The sequence below is a fragment of the Cucurbita pepo genome, unplaced genomic scaffold, assembly GCF_057944985.1.
Source record: "Cucurbita pepo subsp. pepo isolate OVF unplaced genomic scaffold, ASM5794498v1 scafford_15, whole genome shotgun sequence".
Lineage (NCBI taxonomy): Eukaryota > Viridiplantae > Streptophyta > Magnoliopsida > Cucurbitales > Cucurbitaceae > Cucurbita > Cucurbita pepo.
In genome coordinates this window covers 165,894-176,550 of record NW_028257920.1, presented here as the reverse complement: position 1 = coordinate 176,550, position 10,657 = coordinate 165,894, and the positions used below count along the sequence as shown (strand labels likewise).

The 10,657-nt window shown below is 38.3% G+C and overlaps 1 long non-coding RNA gene across 1 annotated transcript; it reads left to right on the top strand.

The window, feature by feature from the left end:
• The first annotated feature begins 2,300 nt into the window (after positions 1–2,300).
• LOC147785528 (uncharacterized) lies at positions 2,301–3,540 on the top strand. Its single transcript, XR_015415383.1, has 2 exons — positions 2,301–2,394; positions 3,366–3,540. It is a non-coding gene; the product is annotated as an uncharacterized LOC147785528 (long non-coding RNA).
• The last annotated feature ends 7,117 nt before the right edge of the window (positions 3,541–10,657 follow it).

Here is a 10,657-nt window from a genome sequence, read left to right as displayed (position 1 = left end):
AATCTCCATAAGAATTCCTACAAATCTAACATTAGAAGATATAGAAATTGCAATTTAAAATAGAATGGGAATGAATCGAAAAAGAGTACGGAAATGGAGAAAGAGGCAGGAGGAAATTGGAAAAATAGAAATTGACGGGTCAAAGAGAAAGTCAATAAAGAAGACACCAACAGGTGATCGATAGAGAGCAAGATTAGAGAAAATTGAACGATCAGCAATCTGGTGTTGAGAAACAATCATTGGTTGTGGGCTATAGAGACGCAAGGCAAAGGCTTCAGAATTAGAGCGATGGCTCTATTATGAGAAAAGGGCAAGAGTGAGGAAGAAGAGGGCAGAAACTTGAGAATGCAAACTCTGTGGTGTATTTGCGACGAAGAAAGGAAGAGAGGGACGGAGATGGAGTGGTGTCTGCATCTTGTGGACTGGTTTGCTATTGAGAAAATGAGTACGAGTAAGAATATCTCGAACATATTTTTCCTGGTGACTCCAAAAGAGTAGTAGACAGAGCTGGTTGAGAAGTAGTCAACGCCATAGCAGGTGGTGAAGTTCCAATAGACGGAGAGGAATTGACGAAGACGATGTTGAAGCCCAAAGAGTTGTCCCAATGGATAAAGGAGCCAATTTTGGTGAGGAGGCTGGCTGCGATTTGGTTCGCGAAGAGGCCAGCACGGTGCCCGGATCCCAAAGGTAAATCTCTGCTGAAGGTCAGTACTTGAGATTTCGTATATTTTTTATGAGAAAGCTTATGAGGATCTTGAGGTTAGGGTTTCTATAAAGGATGAAGGACCGATTGGAAAGAAAATGAAAGAGGCTATGTTGGTTAGGGAGAAACCGGTTGTGTTGGAGAAGGTGATGTTGTATGTACAGAGTATGGCGAAGGGTTGACCTGCAAAGGATGATTTAGAGGTCAAAAGGGTGGAGCCGAAGAGTAATCAATCGGCTCCGCCTATGTCCGCCATGGAGACTACCACTACAGCATCAAAGCCAGTAGTGGTGGTGGAGAAGAAGATGGTAGAGAATTTAAAAGCCATTGAAAAGAAAGATTCGGGGTTCATAAACTGAAAGGCTCTTGTACCATGAGAATATTTGTTAAAATCACCACACCTAATTCGTTTAAAAGTTCTATGTTTATTATCATTTTGAGAATCAAATAAATTACAAAGATATGGAAAAATCAACAAATGGATACAAGATATTTGACTATAATAAAGTATCAAATATGATATATAGTCAACTATAATAAAATACTAACTATCCTTAACTGTAATACCCGAAGAAAGAGAAATAGAAATAGAAAAAAAAAAAGAAAGGGAAAAGTCGAGAGGGGCAAATAGGTAAATTTGCCCCTCCAACCACCTAAGGGGTCCAAACGAAACCCCATCCATAATCCTGCAAAAGAGAGATAGTGAGAGAAAGGGGTAGAGAGAACCTAGAGAGAGGAGAAAGGATGAACCGCCGGAAGACTCACCGAAAACTACCGTCGGAGTCTATTCCGGTGAAGATCATGATGCAAGGAGGTGAAGATCATGCAGAGAGACTTTCTTGGAAGGGAAAAGAGAATGTGGGTGGCCGGAGTCCTATTTTTCATCAAGAAGTCGGAAAACCCGCAAGGTAAGGATCTTGAACTTTTCCCAAATCTATGGTTTTCCTTTGCGAATCAAGATCTGAAATCTTGATATATTCATCTAGGAACAACTCTACGCATGATCTGTGAAGAAGTTTGGCCAGACCTCAACCCGAAGGCGGAGATCCGAGAGTTGTCCGAGAATGGTGAGCGAAATTCTGACCTTCTTAACTCGTCTGGTAGTTAATCGAAAATTACGAAAAAAACATGAGGACGTAGCCAGTAACACGATCTAAAACTTTGTCGAAGGAATCATGTCGATCCGATCTACGGATCGAAAGATATGAAAATCGGAAAAGAAGGTTGTGTTTCAATTTTCAGAGGGCGGAGAAGAAAGAAGAAGAAAAAAAAAAAAAAAAAAAGAAAGGAGTCGGCCGGCGAGCAGCGGACGGCGGCGACAGGCGCCGAACGGCTGCGACAGGCGCCGGACAAGCGTCGACCATCGGCGGAGCAACGCAGATCCAGCGAGGCATCGACACGTGTCGCCTGTAAGCCGGGCCGAACCGCGACGCGAGCCGAGCCGACCGGACCGGCCGACCCGCGACTACGCGGAGGCGGTTGCGCGTGCAGCCTACGACTGGCGCCTTCCCGCGCGTGAGCGCGCGTGGAATGGCCAATTTTGCCCGGTTGCTTTCTGTTTGCCAGATTTTTGTCCCGGTTCCAGTTCTAATACTGTTCTTACGTGAATAGGGACCTAATTTAAAGAAATCAGTACTTTTGGACACCTCACGGGCAAAGAAACGCTAGCAAAAAGAGCACGCGTCAACCAGGTAAGTCACCACCCAGTATTTAGGAAGAAATACTTGTAGGGTTCGCTTGGATTGTATGTATGCATGTTAGTAATTTTGCCTTAAATTAGCTCTCCATGAATGAAATTAATCAGATGGATTGTTATGATGTGTTGGGTGAATTATCTGAGTGTTGCTTGTATGCCTTAAGCTTCCATTGTACGTATGCATGCGCTTAATTTAGGTTGGAATTGTGTATTCCGTGTTCCGGGTGCTCGATGGATGAATTCGCCCCATTGAGCGCGAACTTCGTGTTTTGGGTGCTGGATGGAGGCCATCGCCTCGTTGAGCCGGCCTGCCTAGTTTGCATGAATATTAGGATGTTAGAAGACGGTTGCATGCACACCCGTTATTTTCTAGTACCCATTTCTATGATAAGCTTAGAGAATTACTATTAGGAGCGATATGTCGCTCCAGCCAGACTTAATTTTCCCCTAGGAACTTAGCAGTTAACCATGGCAAGAAAGTACCTAGGAGTGTTTATAGATTGCTAGCGTGAGAACGGTATCTATAGCTTCATGGGAGGACCAAGGGTCTCTGATCAGTCCTTACTGCTCTTAGCCATTTCGCATGGGGAATGTGTCCCCACGTCGTACAGCCCATTAGCTGCATGGGAACGAGTTGGGTCGCGCCCCCCCATAGGAGGACTATATGGGCGTAGGGGTATTCAGCACCCCCTAGGCTAGATACCATGTAGTCCTAGATAGCCATGTAGAGGTAGCGCCTCATAGAGAGATACCGATCATATCAGCTTGGCATAAGGAACCTCTAGGTGACTAATGAAAGGACGATGAACCGGTGAAACCCAAGGGGCAAGCCCCAAGAGACTAAGGTTAGAACCCGATGTCCTAGAACTGAGTTTCTGTTAAATTAAGATGCGAAGAGAGCCTACAAGTAGGTGGCTTACTGAGTATAATTTTTATACTCATCCCGTTCTCCTTTATTTTTCTCAGGTGTTCGCTGGCTGCTGGTCGAGGTAGAGGAGCGTTTGAGAGCTGTACAGTCACAGAGGGGGTCGTTCCGGAGCGTCAGTCCCTTTTCGGTCTTTTGGAGTTTTTTGTATTTCATTTTATATTTGCAATTTCTTTTGTAATAATTAACAAACAAAATTTCTCTCTTTTGTTTTAATTCAAAGTATTTTTATCCTTTTACTTTGCATTTCTTTTCTTTTATTTTCCTTTTGTTTGTTTTCGATTTCGTCTTTTTAGTCACGATTCGGTTTTTCGAAGCCTCGAAAATCGGGTCGTGCCATTAACACTACTAACATACAGGTTCCCCTACCACAGTCCCTCTTTACCTTATATAACATATGTCACATATTCATGCTTCGTAAATACATGACCGACTTAATGCACATTCCAGACCATAAACCTTTCCAGATAGACAAGGACCAAAGTTATTCCGAGATTAAAACGCTTTCGAGGACGATTTTTTTTAGAGGTATATGATGTAACAACCATAAAAAAAAAAAAAAAAAAAAAAAAAATAATAATAATAATAATAATAAAATAAAAAATAAGAAAAAAATTATAAGGGGGTTTTTTACTTTCCATTAACCTCTCACAACTTCTCCCTAAAATACTTCCCCTAAAATACTTTCCCTAAAATACTTCTCCTACCAAGTATCAGTAATTCCTTCCTTAACAAACAAACAGAAAACCAAAATGTTTAGTTCTCTTAGAAGGAGAGACTTTGTTGAGGAAGTCATTATTCATATTTTAATCTTCTTTTTATTTTATTGAAAGGTATTAATTTGGTTATAATTATTTAGATCTTTGTTGGAAATTAAATACCATGATGCATTATGACGATGACTTTTCTAAGATACAACACTAATTGATGTTAATGATGATGAACGTATGAAGGCCAATGCATGCATGTTACCTATGGTGATGTATGAATAATGTATAGGGTTGTGTCATAAGAATGATTTAAAGATGAAAATCATAGGGACCTCATGTATATTGTGTGTTCACCGACGCGTACACTATGTTGACGATGATAACGATCATGCCTTGCATGATACTCGGGGGGGTGTGCTAACCTCTAGACGTCCGACTACGGACAATAGCCCAACTCTGATGGTTCCAGGGGGTGCAAGCTACCTTTGGACTAACACTCGCACGTGTGGATCATGTGTAGGGAAGTACTACACATCCAATTCGTTTGGATTGGAGGCCACCTCCATGATGATTTTAACAATAGGTCCCCAATCATAGTAGCATGTGTTTGCATTCCTTGACCCCAATAGTGGGGTCACTTACGAAGTATTTCTTAAAATACCCCAAGTCGTGTGCTACTTCTATTTCAGGTAAATGCAAGACACCCTTATACGGTTGACCAATAAAAATATAATACATGTGCCATTTAAAAAAAAAAAAAAAAAAAAAAAAAAAAAAAAAAAAAAAAAAATCTTATGTTGGGTAGGATACAATTATATACCCATTAATTTATTTTATTTTTATTTAATTTTATAATTATTTTTAATTCTCGAGAAACATAAATTTATTTTATTTTTTTAATTTCATAATAATTTTATTTTATTTTATTTCATAATTTTATTTTATGAGTCTTTTTTATTCTGGAGAAACATAAATTTATTTTATTTTTATTTAATTTCATAATTATATTTTATTCTCCCCAAACTCTTTAGGCCCAAAAACTTTTAGAATGATAAAAAAATTTGACATTTTGTTCCAAAAAATTGTTGCTACCGAGTTCCGAAAAATCGGACTAGGAATCTTTAGTGTTTTAAACTAAAGTGATAACAACTACACCACAACAACTAAATGTTGATAATGAAAAAATAGTTAATAATTATACATTTAATGTTCTAAAAAATATCCTTAGAACCTCCAAATGTTTCATCAATATTCATTAAAAAAAAAAAAAAAAAAAAACTTTTATTGTTAGTTAGATAGACGTGTAATAGGTAGTTTAAAAAATACAATTGAACTAGAAGTTCAGTTAATACTTTTAATATTTTTTTTTAAAACAAAAAACTTCAAAATACTCTTAATTTTTTTTTCAAAAATTGAAAATAAATATTCTTTGATCACTTTCCTCTACAATTTTGTCCCCAACTCTCCATGTACAAACATTTCTCAACATGAATTTACACTCAAATAGATCGTTTATTTTCAATATTATTCTTTTCCAACTCAATACTTTTACAGAAATAAGATATTTAAATGTTAAAGTTTAGTACATTCATTGTCTATTAAAAATTTTGGGATTTAAAGAAAAAAAAAGAGAAAAATTTTAAAGAGCAAGAAGGAAATTAAGAGGAAATTAAGAAGAAATTAAGAGGGTATTAAAAAAGTAGGAGAAAAAAATATAAGAAATGAGAGAACATTTTCAAAAGAGAGATAATGGATGGAATATAGATAAATGATTTTTTTATGGTGTAGTCATGATAAGAAGTTTTTTCTTTTTTTTCTGTAAAAGAATACATTTGAAGGATCTCAAAGTGGTTGCCTAGAGTCTATAGTTGTGACTCTGTAGTTGTGCTGGTTTCACATTTGTATTTCTTTGGAATTTTTTTTTGATTGAATCCTTTGATTGAATCCCAAATTCTTTGCCCGAAATAGTTTCGATGGCGTGAAAAAGGTAGTTCTTAGCTTCTCAATCTTTCAATTTCTGATTTGCTACCTCTTTTTGTTCATCTAAGTAATCAAGATCATCTATATTCTACACCAGAAATCTAAGACTCAACTACTTGCCAATATTCTTTAGAGCGAAGAAATTTCTCCATTAACATGCTCTAATGATCGTAGTGACCAACAAATTTTGAATTACTGGTTGAACAAAGTTGCCTTCGGTAGTCATCTTTGGCTGCAGCTGGAAGAGACCAGGCGCTCTGATGCTAAATGATAAATTTAATGTAGCATTAGAAGATAAGTTTGCAAAGGAATGAAATTCAGTCCTTTATTAGGTGAAAAAAAACACTATATTTATGAGGCGTACAATGATTGATAGAAGAGAAAAACAAAATCCTCACCCAAAACAGAATATCATGCAAAAGATGGGCAAAAGACCACAGTAATGACCAGATAGTCATAATTACTAAAACCTAAAAATAGCAACTAAAACTTTTAGAATAAACTAACATGGCATGTACTTTTAACTCTCCAGTGATGAGGACGAACTAGTGTGCCGTTTTATAACTTAGGGCATCTCTGACTACGTTTGCCTTTCCAGGGTGGTACTGGATATCTATATCGTAGTCCTCATTAATTCCAACCAACGAAATTTTTTTTGGGTGAAGAAGTATTTTAGGCTATTGGTGGTCCATGTAAATTTGGGTCTTTTCTCCATACAGGGAATGTCACCATATCTATATTGCGAATACTACTGCGGCCGATTCTAGGTTGTGCGTAGGATAGTTTTTCTCATATTCTTTCAATTGGCGTGATGCATAAGCAACAACCTTACAATGTTGCATCAACACGCACCCTAATCTTTTTTTAGATGCATCGTTGTAGATTACGTATCCCTCCGAGCTTTATGATCACATGAGCATTGGAGTTGACACTAGTCTTTATTTTAGGTCTTGGAAGCTGGCCTCATATGCGTCATTGCATATAAAAGGTATGTCCTTCCTTGTAAAATGTGTAAGAGGCGAGGCTATTCTAGTGAAGCCTCGGACAAATTTTCGATAGTAGCCTGCTAACCCCAGGAAGCTTCATACCTCTGTAACCGTAGTTGGATGTTCCCATTTAGTGACGACTTCTATCATAGTGGAGTCACTTAAATCCCATTTTTAGACACTACGTGTTCTAACATTGAGACTTTTCGTAGCCAAAATGCACATTTGGAAAATTTGGCGTACAACTTGTTCCACCTTAAGATACTTAAGACTTTTCGGAGGTGTTCCTGGTGTTCTTGATCCGTTTTCAAGTATATTAGAATGTTGTTTATGAACATCATAACAAACATGTTTAGACATTCCTTGAATACATGGTTTATTAATTTCATGAACACGACTGGTGCGTTGGTGAGGCCAAATTACATCACTACAAACTCGTAGTGACCATATCTTGTTCAAAGGTTGTTTTCGATACATCTCATTCCTTAATCTTAATCTGATGATACCTTGATCGAAGGTCTATCTTGGAAAATATTGTCGCCTCTCGGAGCTAGTAGAATAAATCCTCGATGCGACGGAGTGGGTAGTTGTTCTTTATTGTTCTCTTGTTTTACTCCCTATAGTTAATACATAGGCGCATGGACACGTCTTTCTTTTTCACAAACAACACCAGCACACACCAACAAGATAAACTAGGTCGAATTAAACCCTTTTATAGTAGATCTTGTAGTTGTAAATTTAGTTCCTTTAATTTCGTTGGAGCCATGTGGTATAGTGCTTTAGAGATAGGTCTAGTTCCTGGTTTGAGTTCTATCCGAAGTCTACAGCTCGTGAAGGAGAAACTCCTGGTAAATCCTCTAGGAAGACACTTGAGAATTCGTTTACTATGGATGTCGTATCCATTGTTTTCTCTTTTCCTTTTACGTCCACTGCGCATGTTAGTATAGCCCATCATCCTTGTTGTACCAAGTGTTTGGCTTTCATCATCGACACTATCTTTGGGGTGACTCTCGTGCAGGTTCCTTTCAACTTAAAGTTTGGTCTAGTTGGTGGCGAAAAAACCACTTTCTTCTTGTGGCAATCTATACTTGCATAGTTCTCCGCTAACCAAAACATTCCTAATATGACATCAAAATCTGTCATACTCACTACTTTCAAGTCTACGCTTATGATTTGTCCAGCCATTATTACTTGTCCGTCTTTTATCCTATTCTCAGTAACTAGATCTACTCCCACTAGGGTACTAACATATAATACATGCAATAAGGGTTCTACCGTGAATTCTCTTTGACTAACAAAAGGCATGGATATAAAGGAATGCGTAGAACTAGAATCAAATAACGTTAATATGTAGTGACTTAGTATAGATAGCGTACCTGTCACCACGGTGTCAAATGTTCCAGCATCCCCACTAGTGGATGCATACTCCTTTGCTTGCAAGCGGGTTGGCACAGTTCGCTCGCCACTTCCTAAACCTCTAGGTGGTTCTATTGGACTCTTGGTACCCTTCCCAATATAGTATTTGGTCGTTTGATGTTCGCGACCACATCTGAGCATATCCTTGAGCCAGCCATACATTTACCTTAGTGTTGTTTTCCGCATTAGTGGCATCAAAGCTTCTCATGTTTCTGACCCCTCTCTTTATCCCTGGCATCTGTGTAAATGTTGGGCAGGACGCCTATCAGCGTATTAAGGCCTTCGCGTTGATGGTCGATAGTCTGTCCCTCTAGGCTCATATGATTGCTTCCTTCCGATAATGACCGCTGGTTCTCGATGTCTTTCCTCTTGAAACTTTTTCAGGGATTTTTGCCATTCTTAGTGCCTCCTCATACATCTTTGGTTTATGGCTTCCACCATGTGGCAGACCTACAAGGCTAGGCCCCAAAAAAAAAAAAAAAATTATATGTCATCTTTTGTTCAGTATCCATCAATGACGGCGTAAATCTTTTTAATCTCATAAGTTCTCTGTCATATTTGTCCACTGGGTGTCCACCCTGAGTCAGATTGATGAATTTCTGTTGTTTCTTAAGACACACCGCTTTGGGATAATACTTCTTTAGGAAAGCCTCCTTAAATTGATCTCACGCCATGATTCCCCCTCTTGGATTAATATTATCCTGATTGTCCGTCCACCATACTTACGCGTTCTTTTGCAGCATAAATGACGCACGAGGTACCTTCTGGTTGTTCAGACATTCCATTGACATAAATATGATTTCCATGGACGAAATCCACATCTAAACTTCTGTTGGATCTCTCGTAGTACTAGTGAATGGGTGCGAATCATACCGCTTGAAGTCGTGTAGCCAGTTCGCTACTCTAGTAGATTGCAAGTGTTGGATTGTTGGGTGATCATTATGGCATGCATCATGACCTAAAACGACTCCCGCATCAAACTAGTAATAGGGTCTATTCCAATCACTGGTGCTGCTAGAGGTGGTGCAGCTTGTGGCGGTACAACTTTAGGCAATGCAGCTGCATCCTTCCTAGTTACTAATCCTTCTCGAGGTGAGCTCTCTTTAGCCTCACCTCTTCCTCTACATCTAATAGGGGATCCTCCCCTTCCTCTTCTTCATCTTCCACATCCTCTAGGTGACATGGTTCTAAAAACCAAGATAATTCTCAAGTCTATCATTTACTAACAATACAATATCATAGTACACATAAAAAATTCATACAACATTGCAAGCATATAATAGCGAAATTAAATCAAGCATCATGCTGCAATATATAATATAATTAAAGCTCGTCAATTTTCATGCTACATAACATTTAAAACATAGAGCCAATCACAAGAAATATCATCATGACATTTTCCTTTTTTAATCTTATGCATTGTGTATATAATGGTGACAGAGCATCAATGATTGAACCATGGAACACATCAAGTCTACAAGATCTACGTTGTAGGCTAGTCTAGGTGTGTGAACTGCCTGGGATCCAGCTCGCACGTGTGGGTTGTGTGTAGGGAAGTACTACACATCCAATGTTGTCTAAATTGGAGGACACCCCATGACCGTTTTAACGATAGGTCCTAGATCATTAGTTACACATGTTTGCATTCTTTGACCCCATCAGTGGGGTCACTTACTTAGTATTTCTTAAAATACTCGAGTCATGTGCTATTTCTACTTTAGGTAAAGGCAAGACACCCATGTACCGTTGACGACGACATTGCAATCAGAGACCATGCCACATGCATAGGATGTTCTTATCTAGTTTTAAATATGTTTTCAAACTCGTAAGTCCATGACAGTGTTTTAAGTTGAAGTAATGTTTTAAGATAAAGATTATGTTTCACGATGATGTTTTAAATGTTTCTTCCACACAAGAGCATAGACTATGATGATGGTAGTGACTTTAGGTTAGTAAAAATTTAGGGCTATTACATGTGATGTGCTGATGATGTGATTTATGTTATGGTGTAATACGTTCGGCGATGTAATACATGATGAGACATGCATTATGATATGATGTGATATGTCTATGACATCATGTCTATGATATGATATTTCTATGATATAATATGTTGAAGGACATGTTATGTGCATGGTACGACATAATATGATGTATGATAGGAATGATACGGTATTCAACCCCGATACATGTCTTAAAGACAATGTTGAAAAATGATATGATATGAAGGAAAATGGAAGG